We start from the raw sequence: 23,092 nt of genomic DNA, 5'->3' as shown, positions 1-23,092 counted from the left end.
TAACTGTCGCCGCTTTTAAAAAAAAACTCCACTTGGTCTCCCATCCGTCCCCCTATGACAAGCCTCTCGGCCTTTTGGCTACAAGGCCGAAATGACAAAGGGAAAGGACAAACGGAGCAACAACCGTGTGCATCACACTGACCTTTGGGACGGGATGTTTTACGCACGCTCCCATCTGTTTTTTAAAAGTCCCCCCCCCCTTTTTTTTCTTCCTGGCACAGCCGATGGCGACCAAGGAGAGCGGGCAGGATCCACCCCGCCCCACTTCACCCCGTCTCCTCTGCAACCCGGTGGCTGTTCTGCTTATTTCTGGGCTATACTGAACACCGGGCAGCCACATTTACATAGGTCTCCATGCTTTCCGTGTGCCACGGAAAGTGCTGGGGTGTGTTTGTCTCGCTCCAATCTTTCCCTCGAGGGTGAGTTCGGAAAGGGGAGGTGGACTTTTGAAGCCAAGGGAGCTGGGGGGGGGGTGTCAAATTTCGCCCTCTCCCTCCCTCTCTCTGCGGTGGATGGGCTTCTTGGCCCTCTCTTCCCTGATGATGGAGAGAGACCCTCTCTCCTCGGCGGGAGCGCAATCTCACCCTCCGACAGCGGCTCGACCACAGTCCCTCTTCCCCCTGAGCTCGGCGGCGGCCTCCTCTGAGACCCGCAGAGAGACCCAGGACGCCGGACCCCGCTTCTCCCGGAGCCCGGCGGCGCGTGCCCGCGCGCGTGCCCGCGCGAGCCTCCCGCCTCCGGCTTGGGGAGCGGGTTCCAAGGAAAGGCAGGGCTCGGATCGGATCGGGTCCCTCCCTCCCCGCCTTCCAGCGCCCAGGACTGCGGCGCCGGGCTCCTTCGGCTGCGCCGGCTTCGCAACCTGCTTCTGCCGCGCGGGTGGTGAGGCTCGGGGATGGGAGCTGAATGCTAATGACCCTCCCCGGTGCGTGCGCGCGCGCGCCTTCGCCTTGCGAGATCGGGGGAAAGAACAGGCGACGTGGTCTGGTCTGCATTAAAGGAATAAAAATATATCAAGCCCATCCCGTGCCCGCCCCGTCCTCCTCTCCTCCACCTTCTCCCCGTGCGCTTCTCTCCCTTCGCCTCCCCACCTTTTTTTTTTTTTTTTTTTGCACCGCCGCGTGTTTTTAGAAAGGTGACCCGGGGAAGGGGGGGGGAATGAAAGGGAGGGGTGGTCTGAGAGACAAATACATAAATAAATAAAGAACGAACTCAAATCTGTAAGCGATGCAGAGATTTCTACGCTGGAGGCCCCGGGGAAAGACAGCTTGTAAGCGGGGGTGGGGAGAAGGCAGTGGGGCTTTTCCCCTTTATTTATTTATTTTAGCCCCTCCTCGCCGGGCCCGCTCCGGCGCCAGGTTCTGCTTTAACTTTGGGATGCAACATGTGTAGCGCGGAGCCTGCAACAACCTTGAACGGAGACAGATGGGGGGGGGAGAGAAGGCAAGGGGGGGCGCCTGAGCGGTGAATAAAGATCGGAAAGAAATTTTGGAAGGGAAGGAGGGGGGAAGATGTGGCTGCTGGTTCCGCGGCTGGCTGGATTTAGCGCTTGTTTGATTTCCCGCAGGAGAAAAGGAAATGGGGGGTGGGTGGGGGGAGAGGCTAGGAAAAAATAAAATTACATTCTAAAAAACCAAGAAAGAAAAATACAGACCATCTCTCTCTCTGTACCTCCAGAGGCGGGGAAAATTTTGCTCCTCTTCAGTTTCCTGGTTTATTCTTTTCTCAGGAGTTGTCATGAAAAGGTAAGCCGTATTTTATTATTTAATTCATTGCTTTCTCTCCTTTTTTTATATTTAAAATCCACCTTCCGCAACAAACGTCCCGGTGCTGTTGAACGGAGTCGCAGCACGGAGGTTTATTACTTGGCGAGGCGGGGGGGGGGGGTTCTGCTCCATCCCTGCTTCATTTGGGGGGCCAGTGAAGGAGGAGGACTCTTAATGGAAGATGAAGGAGACCCTTCCTTCCTCCCTTGGAAGGAAAAGCGTCTCCCCCCGCCCCCCCCATGTCACAATTTTGTCCTCTGCCTTTCCTGTGGGACATGCCCCCAGCCAAGGTTTGACTTCAGACTTCTGAAAGCGCATTATTGCCTTTCCTCACCTGCCCCGGCTGGGTTTGCAGGGAAAAAAATGGGTGATGGCCCCTCTCTTGCCCCCCCCCCCCGTCTCTGGTATTCATGTGTGAGAGAGTGTACCCTCGCGCGTGATTTGTTTGTGGCATTGATCATCCAGACTGCAAGAGTATGAGATGCCAAAAAAGGTGTGTTTTTTAACCTCATTACTGTATTCTGAATTAATCCAGACCGGTGTGGAACTGCAAAAGAATCAGAAAGGCAGAGATGTATAGACTTCACTGCAGCCTCTGCCTTGGCTTAGCAGAGAGGGGAAACTGTATTGGTGAAAAGAAAAAAAAGCAAGCTTAACTGAAGGGCATCTGTTATCTTTTCCCCTCTACAGAGAGAGAAAGGGAGGTGGGGGGGGGGAATGCCCATTTGATTTCCCCCCAAACAGTTCTTTTTTCTTGTGTTGAGTGGGAAGGAAGGGGGTGGCCGGTGGGGAGTGGACCGGTTTAAAATGGGAGTGTTCCCCTGGGCCCTTTTGGGAGTGGGATCTAGTGGGAGGGTGCCTGAGTTCTAGAGAAGGAGAGATGCGCCTAATGGTTAGTGGGCTTGGGCTGAGCGCGGAAGAGGAAGGGTAGTGAGAAAGAGATGTCTGGGAGAAGCAGGAAGGAGCCAGGTTATTCAAGAAGGTAGTGGATAATAGTGGTTAAAGTGGCATAAGATCCAGGTATCTTTGGCTCTTGGGGGGGGGTTCTGACTAAAGTAACAGAGCATCCTCCCCACTGCAGGATTCTTTCACAAAAGGGAGGGTGACGGGGGAGTCGGGGAGTTATAGCTCAAGAGCAGAGTATTGCTGGGTTTTGTCCAGCTTCCAAGACACGCACAGTCACAAACATGCACGCACACACACACAACATGCGTATGCCAGGGCCTTAGACAGCCGAGAATGCCATCTGATGCTGGGTTTGGAGGTGCAAAAGAAGACGGGCCCCCCTTTGGGTCTGCTCGAGGCATTCAGGGAGAGGGTGCCATAAAACAAAAGGATGCCCGGATGAGCAGCTGGCTAAGGTGAGGCGCTGGCGCCGAGCTGGGGTGTCTTGGTCCATCCATCCCTGGACATGGAGGGACCACACCTCTCACCAACAGGAGGAGTGATAGCGGAGGGACGCTAAGATGGCAGGTCTTGGGATCTGGAATAGAGACAAGTCCCAAGCCTGCCCAGATTAAAGCAGGGTGTCTTAAAGATGGGAAGAGGGCTTAGGAGATTTTCCTTGAGGCAGCAGACTGGCTCCTAAAGATGCAACTCTTCCCCACAAAAGCAGGGGGGGTGCGTGATTAGGTTGATTGGAGGTTTGTCTAAATTGACCTCTTAATAAGGGGGTTGACAGGTAGGATGGGAGCTAAGGGAGGGGTTTATTTGTAAACGGAATGGAAAGGCTCAGACGTTGAACTGCAGAGGGATTTATCTACCGGTCATTGAAACAGAAATCTCATTGCTGGCACTTCAAAGCAAAAGGGGCTAAGGGACAACGGAAATCTGCCAGGTTTCATTTCTCCCCCACCCCCCACCCCCCGCAAGAAAGACAAGCATGCAGAAAGTTGAGGTAGGGTGGGAAAGAACACAGGGGAACCCTCTTGGTTCAACCTGCCTATTTGCCAAATGATTGCGCCAGCTGGTTCCCCATTTCTAAGCCCATGACCTGCAAAAGTTGGGGTTCCCCAACTTCCTGATTCCAAATCCAGAGCTCACTTCCCTACCAATACTGCTCTGTATACTGGAGCCAGACCTATTTGCCTAGAAAGGCAGACGATGGCCAATCTCTTGGCCAGCTCTCTGCTTAGCTTGGGCTGCTAGTTTCTCTGTAAGCTCGTCTGTCTCCAGAGGACAGAAGGGTGATTGGAGGTGGCAGCCTTGTTCTTGGCCTGGCTGACCACGGACTTGCTTCTCTGGGAGAGAGGCTCAGTCATTGTGAGTTGGTGCAAGGATGCAGTAGAATTCTTGCAGATGTCTCCTGAGCTTTCCAGACTCGGGGTCAGGTCCCTTTTGTGATGCCCTCCTAGCTCTTGGCTTTAGAAGATACCTGGGGAAGATGTGTGGATAAAATGGGAGATAAAAATTGGGACTGTGGGTTTTATTAAAGGCTCCCTCAATCCTTCAAAAATTAGGCCCTTTTCCATAAGTTGAGTTGCCTGCAATTCTTTTTGAACTCTTAATACCCAGCAATGGAAAAATGGCCAAGCATGGAGAAATGAAAGATGGAGCAAAGAAGCAGAGATGGAGTTAGGCAGGAGAACATGGAGATGGTGATGACTTTGGAGCTCATAGGTCAGGTGCCATTCCATGAAGAACAATAAAGCAAGAGGGGCTGAACCAGTGGGGGGAAAAGGAGACATTTCAAGGTACCGTTGGTGGTTACGAATAACAATACCCTGCTTTCTCTTGGCCGGTATGTTTACATCTGTACTGTTCAGAATCCTCTTTTATCCATTCTGTGGCTACCAGATGTTCTTCACACAACCTATGAATGACCTGTGGAACCTGTTGTCATAGGATTCTGTCAGTGGGAGGTTAAGCTGGTCTTTAAAAAACGGGAGACAGAACGAGTTCAAGCGAGTGATGGAGGTTGGGATCAGTCAAGAAGGTTAGGTAGCAGAGGCAAGCCATCTGTTAAATTGCGAGTGTGAGGGAGAAGATAAAATCATGCCATAATTACCACTGTGATTTCCTCTGGAAACTGTTTTCGGAATGTGTGTGTGGGAATCCCTAAGGAGATGCTGGCTTTTGCTGAAGGATGTGTGAGCTTTTTCTATTCTCACCACACTTGCAGCCTAGATTCTTTTGAGGGTGGGTGTTTGGATAAAGCCCAGTGGCAGCACACCAGAGTTGGGTTCATTGTACATCTTTTGTGCAGCCTTACCAGCAGTCAGTGGCTGTGAGTCACCACTATGTTTCTGCCCCCTTTTCTCCTAGGACTGGAAATGGAGTCCCACAGTGGCCTTCATTGCTATGGGGGCTGAAGCAATGTTTCTGTTATTGAATTCTGGAGACTAGGCTCAGATGGATCCTTGGTCTGGCCCAGGCTAATGGTGACTATGACCTTTGAGTAATTCCATGTCTGTGAATATTTGCATTTGGGACTCCACATTGCTAGGTGTGAAGTGCCCGAGGACACGTATCTGTGAGCTTTTATACATGGAGGCTGGTTGTCCACCTGTGATGTTGCTCAAGTCTTTGTGAAATAGGTGTGTCCTTGAGGCAATTCCACATGTGTCTCTGTTAATGTGTTGGTGATCTTCTTGGCTGCTACAACAAGGACATTGTTGATTGTGTCTCCTTACTGATTGCTGTACCAAAGTGTGCTTGTGGTTATGCATTTAACTGGGCCTGAATCACTTCTCCAGTGTGGGCCTGTGCCTTGCCTGTTTGCACATGGCTTGTTCCCTTCCTCTGACTACATATGTGTGGGTCACTGACTTATCTTGCCCTCCAATTATCTGCTTCAGTGATTGTCTTCTTTCTTCACTGTGTGTGACTCTTCACTTCTTTTACCATGAGTACCTCCAGCATCAGGAGCTGTCTCAATTCAGGCTGGGTATCTATTTATGTGCAGTTGTTTCTCCTACTACAGTGTGTATCAAAGCAAGTAGGATCCTTCCTGATCCCCTGTATAATCATGCAAAGGTTGGCAATAGATTTAGCTTAAGCCCTCCTTTCCCATACATTATGCCACTCTTTGTCAAACTGTGGGCCTCCAGAGGTCAGATTTCAAGTTCTGATTGGCCACCACATCTGGAAGTGTTGAGGAACACTTAGCAGTCTTCAGCAGTTTCCCTCGTATAATGTAGTGTGAGTAATCTAGTCAGAGGGCATCTTCCTTGATGTGGTACCCACCTGAAGTACTAAAGGATGGTTATGCTGGCCATGACTGAGTGACCAGAACTGCAATCTAACAGAGCTGGAGAACTTCATGTGGGGGGACCTGAGTGAAGGAGGAAGGCAGCCCCTGTTGGTGCTGCTGATTTTTCTGCTGAGCAGTTTTCTCTCTTACTAGGGAAAGGGGCTACATTGGGATTGTCCCATGCTCCCAACATACAACTTTCTCCTTGTCACTTGTGGGGGTTTTCCCACTGATTGTTTTCATACCTTAAGAGAGATGTTGACTAGGGTAGAAGTGTCCTAGTAACATATCTAGTTCGGTGTAGTCAGTAAGGGATTCCAACATAGTCAGTTTATTGGGTTGCATTGATTTACTACCTACAAGCTTTGATGCTCTTACGGCCATGCTAACATAGTATAAGAACTTATATATAGCCAGAAGGTATGGAACAAAGAGACTGAACAGAAAAAAATATAGTTACTGCCAACTCTGTGGTGACAACCCCAGTCTTGTGTCATGGTTCTCCCAAATATACCATCCAAATGTACCCATTTGTATAGCTAATCTGCCTTTCCTTAAAGCACCCCTTTAGCTATATTTACTGATGTCATTATTTCTCCATCGAGTACTATGTTTTTATGTTAGTTTTCATCAAATATATTTCTGAAGAACATAGCAGTACCCTTTTAATTAATAATATGTATATACCTTATGATTAATGTGAGTTGAATGGAAAATATGCATAAATACTCTGTGCCACTCTGCACTCTGCATAGACATTGTGGAGAATATACATAAATGAACAACCTGAACTAGAGGCTTTGCACATCATCTAGTCAACGTGCAAAGTCTTGAGGTTGGCTGTGGATTAACAGGACTTTTCATATACTGACAAGTAGGCATATTTTCTGCTTAGAAAACAGGCCCTGCTATTATTTAAGTGTGAATAGTCCATCTTTTCTAACATCCCTTTATGCATATTGATGGGCTAGTTTAGCCAGGTCTGTTTGTACAATTAAGTTATTATTTACAGTGTTTGCAGAATGTGCATTTTCCCATTTTCACCACATATTTGGAAGACAGATGCTTTGTCAGTAGAGTTCTGATTTGTATCTACATATTTTTTCACAATGGTCACTAGAGAATTTTAAAGGCATGATTTCTCATTGTTCCTGCTTAGAAAAGCTGTACTTTCTTTAGCCTGACTTTAGCCTGTATTCTTGTATCCTCCTCTATATTGGGACTTTGGGATGCTATGCGGGGCTCTCAAGTGTTCTGTATATACCCTTGCAAGAAGATGTGGTTATCCACACTATGTGGACTGACATAACAATGCCTCTCTTGTGTTTGTGTAGCCTTTCAGCCTATAGCTAGTCATATTTTAATCTTTCTAGAGGGAGATATATATATATCCCTCTAGAAAGGGACACACACACACACACACGTTTAAATATTTGTATGAACCTCCTCATTGTATGAACCATTAGTAAATACCATCACAATATTCTCTTTCTTGCTCACTGCACTCACCCAAAAACAGAGCCGCACATAAGTCCAACTCTTCCACTGCGTCTTCCGTGCAAATGAACATTGTAAACGGCCATCGGAGACTCAAGATGTAGGAATGAGAGCAAGACACGTTGATGCTCAGCACATCTGTGGGGCATGAGGTGCCGAAGGCTGCTCAGTGACAACAGCATTTGCATGTCCACATTTTCTAGAGGAGAGTTACAACCGTTCCGAAAACAAGACCCTGCTATAAATGCTGGCTTAGGAGGCAGTGCCCCCTTTCTACGTGCTTGGCCTCCTTCCTTTGTGTAGAGTCCATGGTGCTGCTGAACCTTTCTTCAGCCAGCCCTACAAGTCTCTGGCAGTCGTCCCTCCGTTGCTTCTCACCTTAGCCGTTTTTCTCGTGCACGCCGTCTCTGTGTTCCCCCACACCCTCTCTCATTTATCTCTCGCTGCCATCAACCCCCACCTGTTCCTCCAAGCAAAAACCAGAGTATTCTGGAATGATTCCCGATCCACCCCCTTCCTCCAGATGCTCTGGTTACCAGAACAAGCCACTAATGGACACTTATAAAAAGGTTTCCCCCCTCACTCCAGTGGAGAGCAAAGAAGGCAGTGGCGGAGGGACGCTGTCAAAATTGCCAGCCACAGCTGTGTTAGTGAAAGTGGCTGCCCGTTGTCTGAGTTCCAGAAACGGGCAAATGCTGAAACAGCTGGAAAAGGGCCTTGCTGGGGGAGGAGAGATGAAAGCAGCTGTTTGGGTAGGAATCTTCGTTTACCTCTGTGTTGAGGCCAGTGCTGTAAGACTGGAGCAGCTTAGGGCAGCAAGGTTGGCAGATGATTGGAAGACTGCTAGTTTCAGCTTGATCTGGCCTCATCCAGAGTTCAGCCCCAGCACACTTCTCTTGAACATGTGCAGAGCTCCCCTGTTCTCGGCACTGAGCAACTGTAGCAGCACTCCATCTAGAATTAGGGGACAAGAATTGTAGGCTGGGAGAATGTTCTTTCCAAGCAAATTCAAGAAGGCTTTATTTTAATTTTTGTTTTAATGAGGGGGAGCAGGGCTGAAATTTCATTTTACTGCTATCATCCCAGCCCCAAGCTCAGGCAGCTTCATCCCAGGGTGGTGAAGTCTACAGAAATTCAGTGCACCCTAGAGATGCCAATCACTGCCTCCCATATTCCAGAGTCAGAACTAAACACTGTGGCTAAAGATAGGGAAACAAGTGACTTAGGTAGGTCTGAAAATTAAAAAAAAAAGATGGGGGAATGGAAAAAGAAGGAAATAGCTTAAATAGGGACCCAGGGATACCGAAGTAGCAAACTAAAATAATGAGGCATCGGCAGAGATTCTGTGCGCCAAAGTCTTGAGAGCGTGAGTGTGCTGCTTTAAATTAATTACAGGCAGAGGAGAGTCTGGGAGCGTCACTTGATGGGATTAAGGGTTTGTAGAAGGTGTGAAATTGACGCACAAAACCCTGGACCCCTCATCTCTCCTCTGGCCTTGGGAACCTGGCAATTGGTTCCCCTTGGGTAATAACTCTCAGCCCCCCCCCCATTCCTTTCCTTTGCAGGCAGTCTGAGTTCTCCCCTCTTTTTCTTCTCCCCCAACCTGCAATGATCTGGGGGATTTTGTTCCTGCAGGGTTTTGGCAGGTGGAAATGAAACCTGCTGGCTTTGATTAAACCTCTCCGAGGTGTGTGTGTGTCTCATCGAGGAAGCGTGGCTGAAAGGGAAGCTGAGTCTGATGATTCTAGCCTGACTCCCCCCACACGCACAAATGGGGACATCTCCCAACTGTAAATGCAGGCCCTCAAGGCAGAGGGTGGGTGGGTTGTCGTTTGGAAAAAAGGCAAATAAGCTGAGATGGCTAAATTGACTTCTTTGATCAGAGAAAAGACAGTATCTATGTTTATCGCTGACCAGAAATCCCTTATAGACTTTTTGCGTGAAACAGAAAAAAATGAACTTATGATTTTTGTTTTTGATGATTAGATAGGATAGACTATAGAAAGAAGAGAGTTATGCTGTAACCATAGAGTAAGAGGTAAATTTATAATTGTACTTATGTGCTGAAAAGAAGATCGGAAGCTACTTTTTTGTATTATTTTTTCTTTCTTTTCTGTTTTTCTTTTACTTTTTTTCTTTCATTTCTTGCATTTTTAGCTTTGTTTTCCTTTCCTTTTCTTTTTCTCACTTTATATTAGTTTATTAGTTTTTATCTTCCTTTCTTTAAAAAATCTTTAATAAAAATTACACGAAAAAAAGGGAAAAAGGTGAATAAGAGATAATATAAAATTTCCAATAATGATGAAGAGAGCCGATAGAGTATTTTTCCGCAAAAAACATCGATAGATGGCAGGCCTATTAGAGATTCTAAGCCCAGTGTGTGTGTGAAATGGAGCTCCCATGTTCAGAAACAGTTGATCTCTGAACGTAATTTGCTGTGTAGGGCAAACAGAGAAAGATGATGGAAAAACATCTGGTTCAACATCCTGAACTTGATGGACCTTTGATTTGAGCCAACAAATTCTTCAGTCCCTCTCTGGCTAAGACATTCACAGAGTTTTGGAGCGGGATCAGAAGAACATCTAAATCCTCACCCACTCCAATGGAATACAAGACTTGTAACCTGGTTACTGAATTTACTCATGTTCTGGGATCATCAAGACACTGGGTCACAATAACTAATCCAAAGAGCTGCATTTGTACACAACATGCTCAACTATCAGTAAATTAGATGTATGAATACGTGCATCCCCCTAACTCAGGTTAAAATTAACTAAGTTTGTTTGTTTGTTTGATTGATTGATCGATTATGTGCTATCAAGTCATTTTCGACTCCTAGTGACCACATAGATAGATTTTCTTCATGACAATCTGTCCCTAGCCTGGTCCTTCAGGTCTTCCAATGGTGCACCAATTGCCGCTCTGAGTCCATCCACCTTCCTGCTTGTCATCCTCTTCTTCTCTTTCCTTCCACCTTTCCCACCATTAGAGCCTTTTCCAGAGAACTGAGTCTCCGCATAATGTGTCCAAAGTAGGATAATTTGAACCTGGTCATTTGTGCCTCGAGTGACAGCTGTGGGATGATTTGTTCAGTGATCCATTTTTTGTTTCCTTGACTGTCCATGGCATTCTCAGGAATCTTCTCCAACATCGATGTTCAAAATCATCAATATTCTTCCTACCCTGAACTAGGTTTAGCATACTGTATTTTTAACTGATCTTGTGTGAACAGAATCATACAGCTTCTGGATTCCCACAACCTGTTACATTAGCCCAAAAGAGACTGTGGGGCTGGTGTCCTTGCCATCTAGTACTCATAAGCTGATACTGTTCTGCATGAGTGTCAATGTCCTGTATTCTATTAGAGCAACAAGCTTGCTCTTCAGGCCTGACCCACAGATTCCTATGCTTTTCTAGCCTTGCTTCACAACTACATTTGGGATTTTTTCAGCCCAACGTAAGGAACCAAGTGCTAAGGAAAAATGTCTTGGTCTCGCTGCTATCCAGGGTCTTTACCTGGAGAGGCCTATGGACTAAGCATGGCTGCAGATGGAGACAAGTGCCTTCTGGATTTCTTAATTTACCCCTTGTAACCTCAGCTTTTCTGATTCTGCCAGGGAAATATACAGTCTGCCCTTCCAGCATATTTCAGTAGTATAATATAATCCTTGAGTTGGAAGGGGAAATTAGACCATCTGCTGCTCACTCCAGGAATTCAGATTAAAGCAATGAAAGCATCCAGACAGGTGACTGTCTAGCCCAGTGTTTTTCAAACTTGGGAACTTTAAGATGTGTGGACTTCAACTCCCAGAATTCTGGGAGTTGAAGTCCACACATCTTAAAGTTCCCAAGTTTGAAAAACACTGGGTTCGCCTCTATTGAAGACATCCAGTGAACGGGAGCCCACCCTCTTCCTTGGGGTGTTGGGCCCATTATCCAACTGCTCTTCCTGTTAGGAAGTTTTTTCTAACATTCATTTGAAATTGGTCTTCCTGTGACTTAAATCCTTTATTCTGTGTTCTTCATTGCAGGGTGAGGGAATATCTCAGAAAACGGAGTGGAATTTCCATACATGCTATAATTCAATTCCTGGCCTGAACCAGAAATCAGGAGTCTGGTAGCACCTGTTCAGGCTCACAAATTTTATTAAAAGGCATAAACTCAGTGGAGGCTCACAAAAGCTTATGCCTTTTAATAATATCTGTTAGTCTGAATCGGTGCGCCAGACTCCTGATTTTTGACTACCATAAACTAACACAGCTGTCCTCCTACATGGTCTAAACCAGGTATTTTTTTTTTTTTAACAGTAATTCAGAACGTTCAGGCCAGATATTTTGGATGGATGACACTGACCTTTCTAATTCCACCCTCCTTTGCCTTGAAGTGATGAAGTGCCTCCTTTATACCCTTAGTATTTTGGCAGCATTTATGCTTCTTGCTGCAATAATAACTAACAGCAGATTAGTTTTGCCAAACATAACAAGGCCACAGTTGTATCCTACTTCCTGTCACGCAGGGTCTGCAGAAACCCCTCTGAAGAAATTCTAGGTCTACAGAAGCCCCTTTGGGAGGCACCCACCCAAGTGAGGCATTCCTCCCAAATAGTTGCTTTTTCCCATAGGAAAAGCGACTGCACGCTGGACCGCAGGGAAAGGTGCCCCACCCTAAAGTCCACCACCTCTTTTCATCCCAGGCGAGCGCCGTCTGCCTGGCCTGGGTGCAGGCAGAGAGGCCTTGTGCCCAGGGGGGTGGCATTCCCCCAGCCATGTCCAACATCTTGGGGCCATGTTTGTTTCTGTGTTCCTCCAACCAAGACACGCAGGCATACAAAGCAAGGGAAGGGACAAAAACACAGCATGACTCGGGGCCAAGGGGAGAAAAAGAAAAGGCAGGAAAATCGATATCTCCAGTAGGAAGTAAAGAGAGAGGGGAGAGGAGGAAAAAAAGAAAGAACAAGCGAAAGCTCTTGAGAGATGGGGGAAGAGGTGGAGTGAGGGAAGTGGGAACCAGAGATCGAGAGTAATGGAGCAGGAATTAGGAAGACCTCTTTGGAAGATGAGAAATCCGGGCAAAACCCCACGGGTGTTGGGTTTGTCAGCCGTTGCGTGGTGTGGGTGTAAATACAGGCACCAGCAGTTCCAGCTTCCTTTTCAGGTTTGCTGGAATTCCTATAAGCAGGTGGCAGGCTAAATCCAGATCGAAAGTGAATTCTCTTTCAGGATTTTTAATCAGCTCTTCCTCAGAGGGTCCCAGTTGAGGATATACTGTTTTCCCCTTGGTGTTATTCGCACAAGAATTTGGAGGGACAGGATCAGCTGAGAAGCAGAGCAACCAGAATGCCCCAACCTGGGTCTTCTTCAGCCTCCTCGTCCAGGCTGTCTGACACTATCATGGTCCTTCATCTCACACATTTAAGAAGTTCAAGGAAATTTGGAGTATTTTGTAGCATAATGAGGAATTATCCCTTCCTGTTCACTGTGTGTGTGTGTATGTGCGCACATGCGCACATTCTGTTCCACTTACCCCAGAGAGATTAGCTAACTCTTTTTCAATTTGCAACAGATTCACAACTACCCCGTAAGAAAGCCTGTGGTTTAATTCCCATTTTACAAATAGAGCATGATGGAATTGCGAAAAAGCAACTTTCTTGAGGCTCTAGACATCCATGGCAAAATTTTATTTTATTTTATTTTATTTTATTTTATTTTTCCAATTTATATCGCTACCCATCTACCCAAGAAACTCCGGGCAGCGAAGAAAATAAAAATCAGGGATTCCATTCAACCAGTGTTTCTCAACCTTGCAACTTTGAGATGGGTGGACTTCAATTCCCAGAATTCCCCAGCCTGCTCCCAGGATTCTGGGAGTTGAAGTCCACCCATCTCAAAGTTTCCAAGGTTGAGAAGCACTGCATTAAACCAAGATAAATCAAATCAAACTACATCAAGGCACACTAAAGCTACTAATCACATAAGCCCATACCAGGGACCCCATATTAACATCCTGACCCCAGTGCCTGGGGAAGAGTTAAGTCTTCACAGCTTTCCAAAAGGCCAGGCAAGTTGGCACTGTTTCTATTGTGGGGGGCAGGAGGCTGTTCCATAGGGCAGGTGCCATAACAGAGAAGGAATTGACTCTCCAGCTACTGCATTCAAATGCACGCAGAAGGAACCCCAGCCCTCTCTCTCCACCACTCCTCCCAGGATATCCAGGCTTTCTATTCTTATCCCCCTGTACTGTGGCTCTTGTCCTCTCCACCACCACTGCTATTCAGGGTGGCCTCTGGACACGAAAACGAGGATGTCCCCTGTGATGGGGTGACAGAAGCAGGAGAGGGAAAGACAGCGTGGAGGCAGCTTGGGGTTGTTGGTCTCTGCTTGCGCTTGGCCCTGATGAGCTGGGCAGAGTGCTGGTTGTTTGATTGCACTCCCAGGAATAGAAACACTTCTATGATTGCAGAAATTGCTTCCTCCTCAGCAAAGAGGCGCAAGGGACGTGTGCTTAGCCTCCTCTTCTCCATTTGGGATCGCATTAGAGGACCCATCTCTGTGGATCAGGTCTCATTCTCAGGGATCCCTGAAGGAGACCAAGGAATTCATCTTCCGTAGATAATTTATGGGTCTGCATAACTTATACGAGAGCCAGTTTGGTGTAGTGGTTAAAGGCATCAGGCTAGGAAAGTGGGAGACCGAGAATTCTTGCCTTGCCTAGGCACAAAGCCAGCTGGGTGACCTTGGGCCAGTCACTTTCTCCCAGCCCTAGGAAGCAGGCAATGGCAAACCATTTCTGAAAAACCTTGCCAAAAAAACTGCAGGGACTTGTCCAGGCAGTCTCCAAGAATAGGGCATGATTTAACAGATATTACACACACACACAATATTGTCTGCTGTCAAACACCAAGAACTGTTTTCTTCCAATATCCTGCAAATATTGGAGTCGTTGTCCATGGTGCATTTTTACACCTTGTGTTTGAAGGAAGGGTTCGGTTTACCTCTAAAAATCTAGAAGTAAGCAGTACATTTAAGGGGAGAGATAGCCCACACTAGCACACGCAGTACACCTGTAGTAAGAGCAGACAACCTTTCCTGGCATCACCTGTAATGATTGTTTTAACAAAGATGCACAAAGTCTTGGACACAACCATCCCTGTATTTTCCAGCAGAGTGTACTAGCAAGGTCCTTTCTGCATGTGTGGGTGTGCACATGGACATATAAATGTCTTTATTGTCTATATATGTAGTATACGTGTGTGTGTATGTCTTTATTGAATACTGTGTGATGTTGATAATAGGATTCTGAATTGCAGTCTTGGCACATGGAAATGTATGAAATGTGTCCGTCTGGGTGCACCTATACTCTCACCTTCCCAAAAGAGAGCTGGTAGGATGTGAATTTGTTTCTCAGGGCTATCTCTTGAATTGTCATCCTCTGTTTACATTTTTTTTTTTTTAGGAAGCATCAATAAATTTCTTTATCTTCATGTTTCATTCCAGAATGTCATGTATCATCCTTCTGTTTTTTAAAGACCTGGTTTCTGGTGGTGTTTTTGTGTGTGTATGTGTATGTAATAATGCATAATTAAAGCACTAGTCTGGCACACATGACAGGCAAAACACATCTGATATGTTTAAGAACTCCTTTACCTTGAATTAAGTGTTTCCTGTTGGCAGAGTCATCTTATTTTACATCATTTTCCTTAGCACATTAGTGATGAATAGCCTCTTAATTGTTGTTGATAGTCTATCTGATTTGTCCCGTTGTCACTTCCCATTCCTGTGAAGAGGGAAGCCTTTAATTGAGGAACGTATAACCTTCTTCAGAAACTATAGTCCTAATAGTGTGGGGGCCAGGAAAAAAAACCAGATTTAAATTTAGTTTAATTAAAAGAAAGATGCTTATTATTCTACCCATATATTTAACAATTTTACCTACTTGGCACACTGATGGCATTTGTGGGGTTGGTTCTGGAGTCGCACCCAAGGGTTTGAGGGAAGGGCAGGCCTAGCTTCTGAATCCTCAGAGTTGGCAACTCTCCTTTAATTATTGATGCTTTGGGCTTGATTTGTAGGTGCAAATGTAACAACTGTCTTCAGTTTCTTAAAGCAACTGTGCCTTTTCCCTGGATTCTATGGGAAAAGATGCAGCTGGTTTAAAGAGTTGCGGACAAATACTATGTTCAGATTCTGAAACACTCCATAGCATCTTTTTGGAAGTGCATCCAAAGCTCAGCCTAGACTTAGTAATAGTCTGTAGACTTGCTGGATAATATAGCACTGATCTCTGAGCTGTCATTCCAACCTGGCTGTAGGAGGTAGACAACTGCGATTTGGAGGTCAGCTCCTTTTCTAGTCAGGGTTCTGACCTCTCTGAATCATTTCCATTTAAGTTCTAAGTAGGACCACTGTCAATACTAAGAATTAGTGCCTAAATGTTCTTGTTTTCTTCTTCTTCTTTCCCCATCCCTTTTTCATTTCTGCCATTCATTTATAGGACTACCTTATTTATAATTTGTCTCTAGCAGTGTATTTAGGTGTACAGCTACTAAAAATAATAACATACAGTATTCAATGTTGCTTTTTGTTTTAGTTCTGTTTATAGAGAAGCATTGCCCCATCAGCATTAAGCACTCTAGCATGTCAGACACCTCAGAATGGCAATCATTTCTGAACACCCTTTTGCATTTGCTAATGCAGATTAAACATAACATTCCACATATATATTGAAAACTGGAAGGGAAACTTCCTATTTAGAGTAGACTCCAATGAGGCCTTTATCACACAAATGCTTGTTTTATTTATAATTTTACAGAAAAAGCATATCCATCCATCCATCCATCCATCCAATTATTTATTAAATGTATATCTTCTCTTTGGCTCATATTCAAGCCATTAACAAAATGCATCGATCAAAGAAGTTAAGCATATGAATTCATATGAAAATTAATGCAGTCATCCCACAGAAATCAGTTAAGAATTACCGTTCTGGTAAAAGAGATGCATTTAGGGGCCAAAAGCAACTCCCAAGGTTGTTGATAGCAGGAGTGTCTTCAAAAGATCCTCTCCTGATCGTAACAGCCATACAGATCATTAAAGGAAGAGACTGTGGTTTTGATAGTCAGACTGTAAATGTTGTAGGGCTTTAAAGGGTAGAACCAATGCCTCAAATTGTGCCTGGTGAGCAACTGGGAACCGGTGCCAGTCTTTCAGTACAGGCATCAAATCCTTCAGAATCTTGTACCAGTCAACAGCAGTGATCAAATCCACCCACTTCAGTTTCTCCCCTGGGCTGCTTCTATTTTGTTTCTCCCTCTCCCCAAAACCTTTTCTGGACAAAAGAGTTGCATGTTGTCTTGGTCATGCTATTTCTCTGAAAGCCCCCCCACCCCAATTTGGCTGCAGTTTAAACCACCGCAATTGGGATTACAACAAAGGGCAGGTGAGATGAGGGATAAACCTTCGTACAAGCAACGTCCCCTGCAAATTGCCCACAGGCAGGCCTTCTTCTTTGGCAAAGCATTTTAAACCCAATCAGCTTTAGTTGATCAGTTGCATCTCCATTTGTTTTAAAGCTCTCTGTTTCTGTTTTTGTTCGTAGGGTAATTATTGACTATTTCACTGAGAGTTTTATAACTTTGTAAAATGTGATTTTTGTGGCCTGGAGCTGTTACTTGGAAACAAGATATGCATTTCCCGAGGAGCAATATTAATACATGAGTGGAGGTGTCTGGTTAGCTGCTGCAGGATTCCCTACTTCCTCTCCACGAAAGCAAAGCTTACCCTTTGCCCACGCATAGATAGTGGCACCAGGCCATTGTGTATGCGTGGGCAAAAGGTAGCTTTCCTTTCTTGGAGAGGAAGCTTTTCTCTTTATACTCAGAATTGCTTGATGGTATTGAAAAGGATCGCAGACATAAAGCTCAACGATGAAGAACAGAAACAAATAATCAGGAAATTCCTGCCTGCTGGGTCTATAAATGATCAAGGGGTTTGCAGTGGCTGGAACAGGCAGGTGTGTACACGTATGCGGTATTGAGTTCCTGGGTATTGAGGAAGAGGATGATCAGTGTGCAAATTTGCAGGATTTGTGTGGCTGAGATGGAATGGGCATGATATGATATGTGTGTCTCCATGCGTCTGATCTTCTCTGGCAAGTGAGGGAGGTTATAGACCAGGCATCTGTGGTTTGGACCTCTCTCTAACTTCCCCTTCCCTGTCCCTTGGCCCTGGCATTGGTCCCTGCTACTTGGACTCTCTCCACCCCTGAGCAGACTGTCCTGGTGCCCAGCTGCTGGTATCACCATTTCTCAGGTACATCAGAACCTGAAGGAGTGGAGAATGATGAACCCACTCTGTGCCAGGGAGGTGTGTAATATTCACTTGGCAGCAAATCCCTGTTAGGAATCAGCTCAACATTTCTGCCTGAATTCAGCAGCTGTGAAAAACCCTTGTGAGATACTTTGCCTTAGGGAATCAATTGAACTATTCTCAGGATTGTAATGAAGGGGAAGGGACCTTCCAGAACAGAGTTCTGCATGGGTAAGGAAGAACTCAGAGCTCCATACTGTAATCTCCATACTGTAAACAGTTCGTTGTCTTCGTATCAGCAGTCTCCATCAATCAGTGGTTGCTACACCCTTCTTTATGGCAACCCTATCTGAATTCAGAGAATGCAGTCTATGGGACAAGAAAGTCCAGGTGAATGGGCCAAGAAGCATTGCAACGTTCAGTGACAGAAAATGCTCCATCACAACAATGAAAGAGACTGAGAATTAAGATCTTAGATCAGTGTTTCTCAACCTTGGTTACTTGGCCACTTGAAGATGTATGGACTTCAACTCCCAGAATTCCCCACCCAGCCATATATCTTCAAATGGCCAAGGTTGAGAAACACTGTCCTAGACAGATGAAGGTTGTACCTTCATTCATTTATGTTTATCTTTCAATGCAGATAGTTTCTGATCTGAATCCTTAGAGCTGTCGCTCCATCTTGGAAAGGAGTTGCCATGTTCTACACAATTCGTTATTGTTGTCATTAAATTCCCACAAATGATAGAAGCTGCTCCCTTCACTGCCTGTCATTTAGCATGAGAGTGCAAACATTCTCTTAAAAACAGATTAATGTGTGCTATAGTTATATCCCAAATTAAGGGTCATCCAGTTCTCTATCACTGGTGATTTGAGTATTGATTTGAGAAGAGGATTAACAGGTATACACAGAGACCAATTATGAAAGGCTTGACAGATCCAGACTGAAACTGAAAATCATAAAGGTAGTCAAATGACAAAGAGGCAAAGGAGACAAGTGACAAATGAGAGCCAGTTTATTTATTTATTTATTTGTCACATTTTTATAGCCACCCATCTCACACAAGTGACTCTGGGTGGCGTACAGCAATTACATAAAACAACAAATAGATTAAAAAACAATCATTATAAAAAGATAAAAAGTGATTATTAAAACGAAAACATAATCAAAAATTTTAAAATACACAAACCCCACAGAGACAGCAGAACATCAATTAGAGTGGAGCCATCTAAGAATGTCTCCGGTTCCCAAAGACCCCCAGGCCTGATGACACAACCAGGTCTTGAGGGACTTCCTAAACGACAGCAGAGAAGGGGTGAGCCTCACTTCAGGGGGGAGAATGTTCCACAAGGAGGGAGCCACGGCAGAGAAGGCCCACCTCCTGGGACCCACCAAATGCAAATCCCGGGCTGATGGGACGCGTAGCATGCCTTCTCTGCTGGATCTAATGGGACAGGCTGATGAGATAGGGGAGAGGCGGTCCCTCAGATAACCACCCTAGTTTGGTGTAATGGTTAAGGCAGTGTTTCTCAACCTTGGGGACTTTAACTCCCAGAATTCCCCAACCAGCATGAGAGTGTTGAGAAACACTGGGTTAAGATATTAGCCTAGAAACCAGGAGACTGTGAGTTCTAGTCCCGTCTTAGGCATGAAAAACCGGCTGGTTCACTTTGGGCCAGTCACCCACTCTCAGCCCAACTCACCTCCCAGGGTTCTTGTTGTGGGGAAAATAGGAGGAGGAAGGAACATTGGTATGCTTGCCACCTTGACTTGTATATGGGAAAAAAAAAAGCAGGATAAAAATCTTTTAAAATAAAAGGTAAAGAAACCTAAGCAGGAACCAGGATGGGAAGATTGCACTGAGCCAGTGTTGTGTGAATGAAAAAGACCTTGTTACACATTGCTATGAAGCTGTTGGTTTGGGTCACGAAGCAGGACTCGCGCGCCTATTGCCTTGCAGGCGATGACTGACAGGTCAACTGTGCTGGGCACATCCGGATTGAGATCTTCTGTTCTGGATGAGAATTGCACGGTTAACCTTTTCAATCTGTTGCCAAACCTCTCGATTTGGCAATAGTCTGATGCAATTTTGCCCATTTTACTGCAGGGAAATATCAGTTGGCACTGTCGCCATCAGTGGGGCTTTATCTTGTTCGTTTTTTTCCTACCGCGACCAACTGAACGTGCCAGGTGGCCGTGGACCAAGAGCAGGAAACGCTCGCACTGCGGACTGCATCACAATAATACAGCGAGCCTGAGGGCCAGAGCTCATCTGCATATTAGAGCAGTGCTGAATTAACATACTTGGCATAGGGTTTTCTTGAATGTAGCAGGTGGTGGCCATATTATTATAAATTATAATCCCCATAGCACTTGGTATGTGTAAAGGATTTTTACAATATCTGTCAGCTCTTCAATTCTCATTGCAACTTTGTGAGCAAGGGAGCCAAAAGTATTTTTTGCTCATGAGATCAGATACCTTCTTTTTCTATCAGATATTTCGTGCGGAAATGATGGACGGTCTTGATCATTCACCTCGTTAGGGGGAAGAAAAGGAAAAAGGATATGGGAAGAAGAGATCATTGGTTGTATTTTAAGAGAAGGTGATAAGTTACTAAAATTGTTTATACCTGTTGTGATGAAGGGGGAAGTCATTTCTTTATATATTTCTTTTCTTTTTCTTTATTATATTCTTATTTCTTCTTTCTTTTCTATTTTTCTTTCTATTTTTTCTTTTCTGCTCTTTCTATTTTTTCTTTTTCTTTTATTTTTTAGTTTGCATTAGTTTTTATCTTTTTAATTATATTTTTTAATAAAATTACTATTAAAAGAAGAAAAAAAAGAAAAAGGGAAAAGAATAGAACATCACATCAGTGAATCATACATGTAACTGGTCATGTTGTTCCAGTTATTATCAAAATAGGGTTGAAAAGCAGATTTTATAAATGTGAATTCACCTATATAGCAACTCTTTCTTTCAAAATCAGTCTGATAAAAAAGATACTGTTATGCATTTCATTTCTATTTATGATATGAGAAGCAAAAGTTGTCAGAAGTTTTCCTTTCAGCTCAACGCGTATTTTTAGCTTCACGATCATTTGAAAAACTCTTTCTGTAACACATTTTCTATTAGTTGTGGTTAGAAAGTTCCTGAATTGTGAACAATCCACATGAATTTTGAATGAGTGAGTGGTCTTGTTTCATAATTTAAGAAATATAAAGAATTGCCAGCAAGAAATTGTAGGTACTGGTAAGTTCTTTCATCCATACATAACAAGATAAATCCTTTCCCCAATCCCCAATTCATTTAAGGGGAAAGAAATAACATGTACTGTTTTCTTTTCAGTTATTTTCAGAGGTTTTTGTATTCTTAGGAGCATCCTAAAAATACTTCACATAATTTATGAAGCAGTCCTGGAAGTTGCTTTTTCCCTGTCTATAAAGTGGTTGTGCTAACAATCAGTCGGTTTTGGAAGATTGCTTTGAGGCAAATTAAAGATTCAGAGTAACTACAAGTTAAACCCTTCTGTTAAAATTCACACACACACACAGCTGATTCAGTTCTTGCAGGCTGCACATTTGGTGGGGATGTCTGTGTGTGTCCTGGGTGTGCAATCTAATTCACAGTTGGTGAGTGTGGGTGAAATGTCAGAGGGAAAGGAAATAAGTAACAGCTTAAGGCTACTGATATCTCAGAATGACCCTTTGTGGAGAGCTGTGTAGTTAAAAGACCACACGAGTGGTCTAATTCAGAGTGGAAGCGGTAATAAAAATTAGCAGAGGCAACATATGGCTCTGTGTAATATTTTACCTTGTGATAAGAATTTCTCTCGTGAAGAAGAGGCCTTTGAGGTGCACACAGAGATAGAGACAGGTGGTTAATTATAGTTTTAAAACTGCCCAGCGGTCAGTTCTCAAACACACCATGGGGCTCTCTTGGCCGTGTAATACCTTGCTTGTAAGGACTGAGCATCTATAGGATAGAACTGGGGGTCAAGAGGGGGGTGTTTAACCTCTGCCTCCAATTTGCAGGCTTCTGCTGGCCTTAATTTTTTTCCTCAGCTGGGATGCAACCTGAAAATAACCCCAGCTAGCTAGTCGCAACCTGTAGGCATAAAAGGGTAAAATCCTCACTTCTTTCCTAGGACATCAGGAAGTTTAAGGTTTGGTTGATGTGTGTGTGTGTATGCGCATGCGTGCACATATATACGTAGACACACACACACACACACACACATACCCTTCTTGCCTCATTTCCTTAATAAATCAATATCTCCCTGTAATTGTAATTCAAGGGTTTGGATGATAAAACATCATGAAAAATATCACAATGGCTAGGATTGATTTCTGCATGGTTTATATTAGAAATAAACTTTATGAACAGCGGGATTATACGCTGCAAATTTTCCTGGATTGTATTTCAGAATAAATGGGAATTTCATCTTTGAATGCTTCTTGTCTCATATATTAAAAATGCCCTGCACATAAGCAGTAAGTATTTATTTATATCTTTTCTCTTGAGGGCAAAAAGTAGAGTTTCCCCTCATTTCCCCCCCCCCATAACTACCTTGTGAAGTAGGTCAGGTTAAGAGCAAGTACCCTGACATCACCCAAGCCAGAGATGTGGCTTTTACTGGTAGGGTTTGGCCTTCTGCTTCTGAGGTAGCATTTCATAACATCTGAGGATCTTGGTTTCTTCTGCATCCACTTTTATGGAATGCAAGAGGTTATTTTATGTACTTAGTGTCTGTATCATTATCAGTCCTATCTCATTCCAGTCAACTCCAACAAGCGACACTCAGTCCACGTTATGGTTAGCCTGATTTTTTTTTTTTTAATTGGCCTGATCCTGTCCACTGCTTCCTAGGAATAGTACAGATGTAGCAAAGGACTGACAACTGGCATTGCTCTGGGTTAGGGCCAATGGATTTGGGTGAACTGCTCATTTCCAGTTGGGAATGATGGGAGCTTTAATCGTATGCATCTGCAGGACTGGCATTTGGAAAGATTAATCTTCAGGGAAGAGAAATTGGGAACTGTGCAGGTTGAGAGGAAGGGTTACTTCTTTCCATGAGATCAATGGATTCTCTTTTCTTCTTCCCAACCCTGAGCTGGTTCATGTAGCAGAGGGAAGAGTCTGATATAAAGAAACTGGGTGCCATCAAGGACTGCCTTGGGAGAGAAAGGCTAGACTTAACTCAGACACCATTCAGGTAGCCAAGTTTCCATTTGAGCTCTGAGGCCACAGTTGGCCTCCTTTCTTCTTTCTTCTTTTGCTTCTCATTCCCTAGTCTGTCTTTCTTCTTCCAACCCACTACAGGGGGAACATAGAGGT

The sequence above is a fragment of the Python bivittatus genome, unplaced genomic scaffold, assembly GCF_059951505.1.
Source record: "Python bivittatus isolate LINGU-HERP-01145 unplaced genomic scaffold, Pbiv_v1 ctg000440_np1212, whole genome shotgun sequence".
Lineage (NCBI taxonomy): Eukaryota > Metazoa > Chordata > Lepidosauria > Squamata > Pythonidae > Python > Python bivittatus.
Note: the sequence above shows the minus strand (reverse complement) of the source record.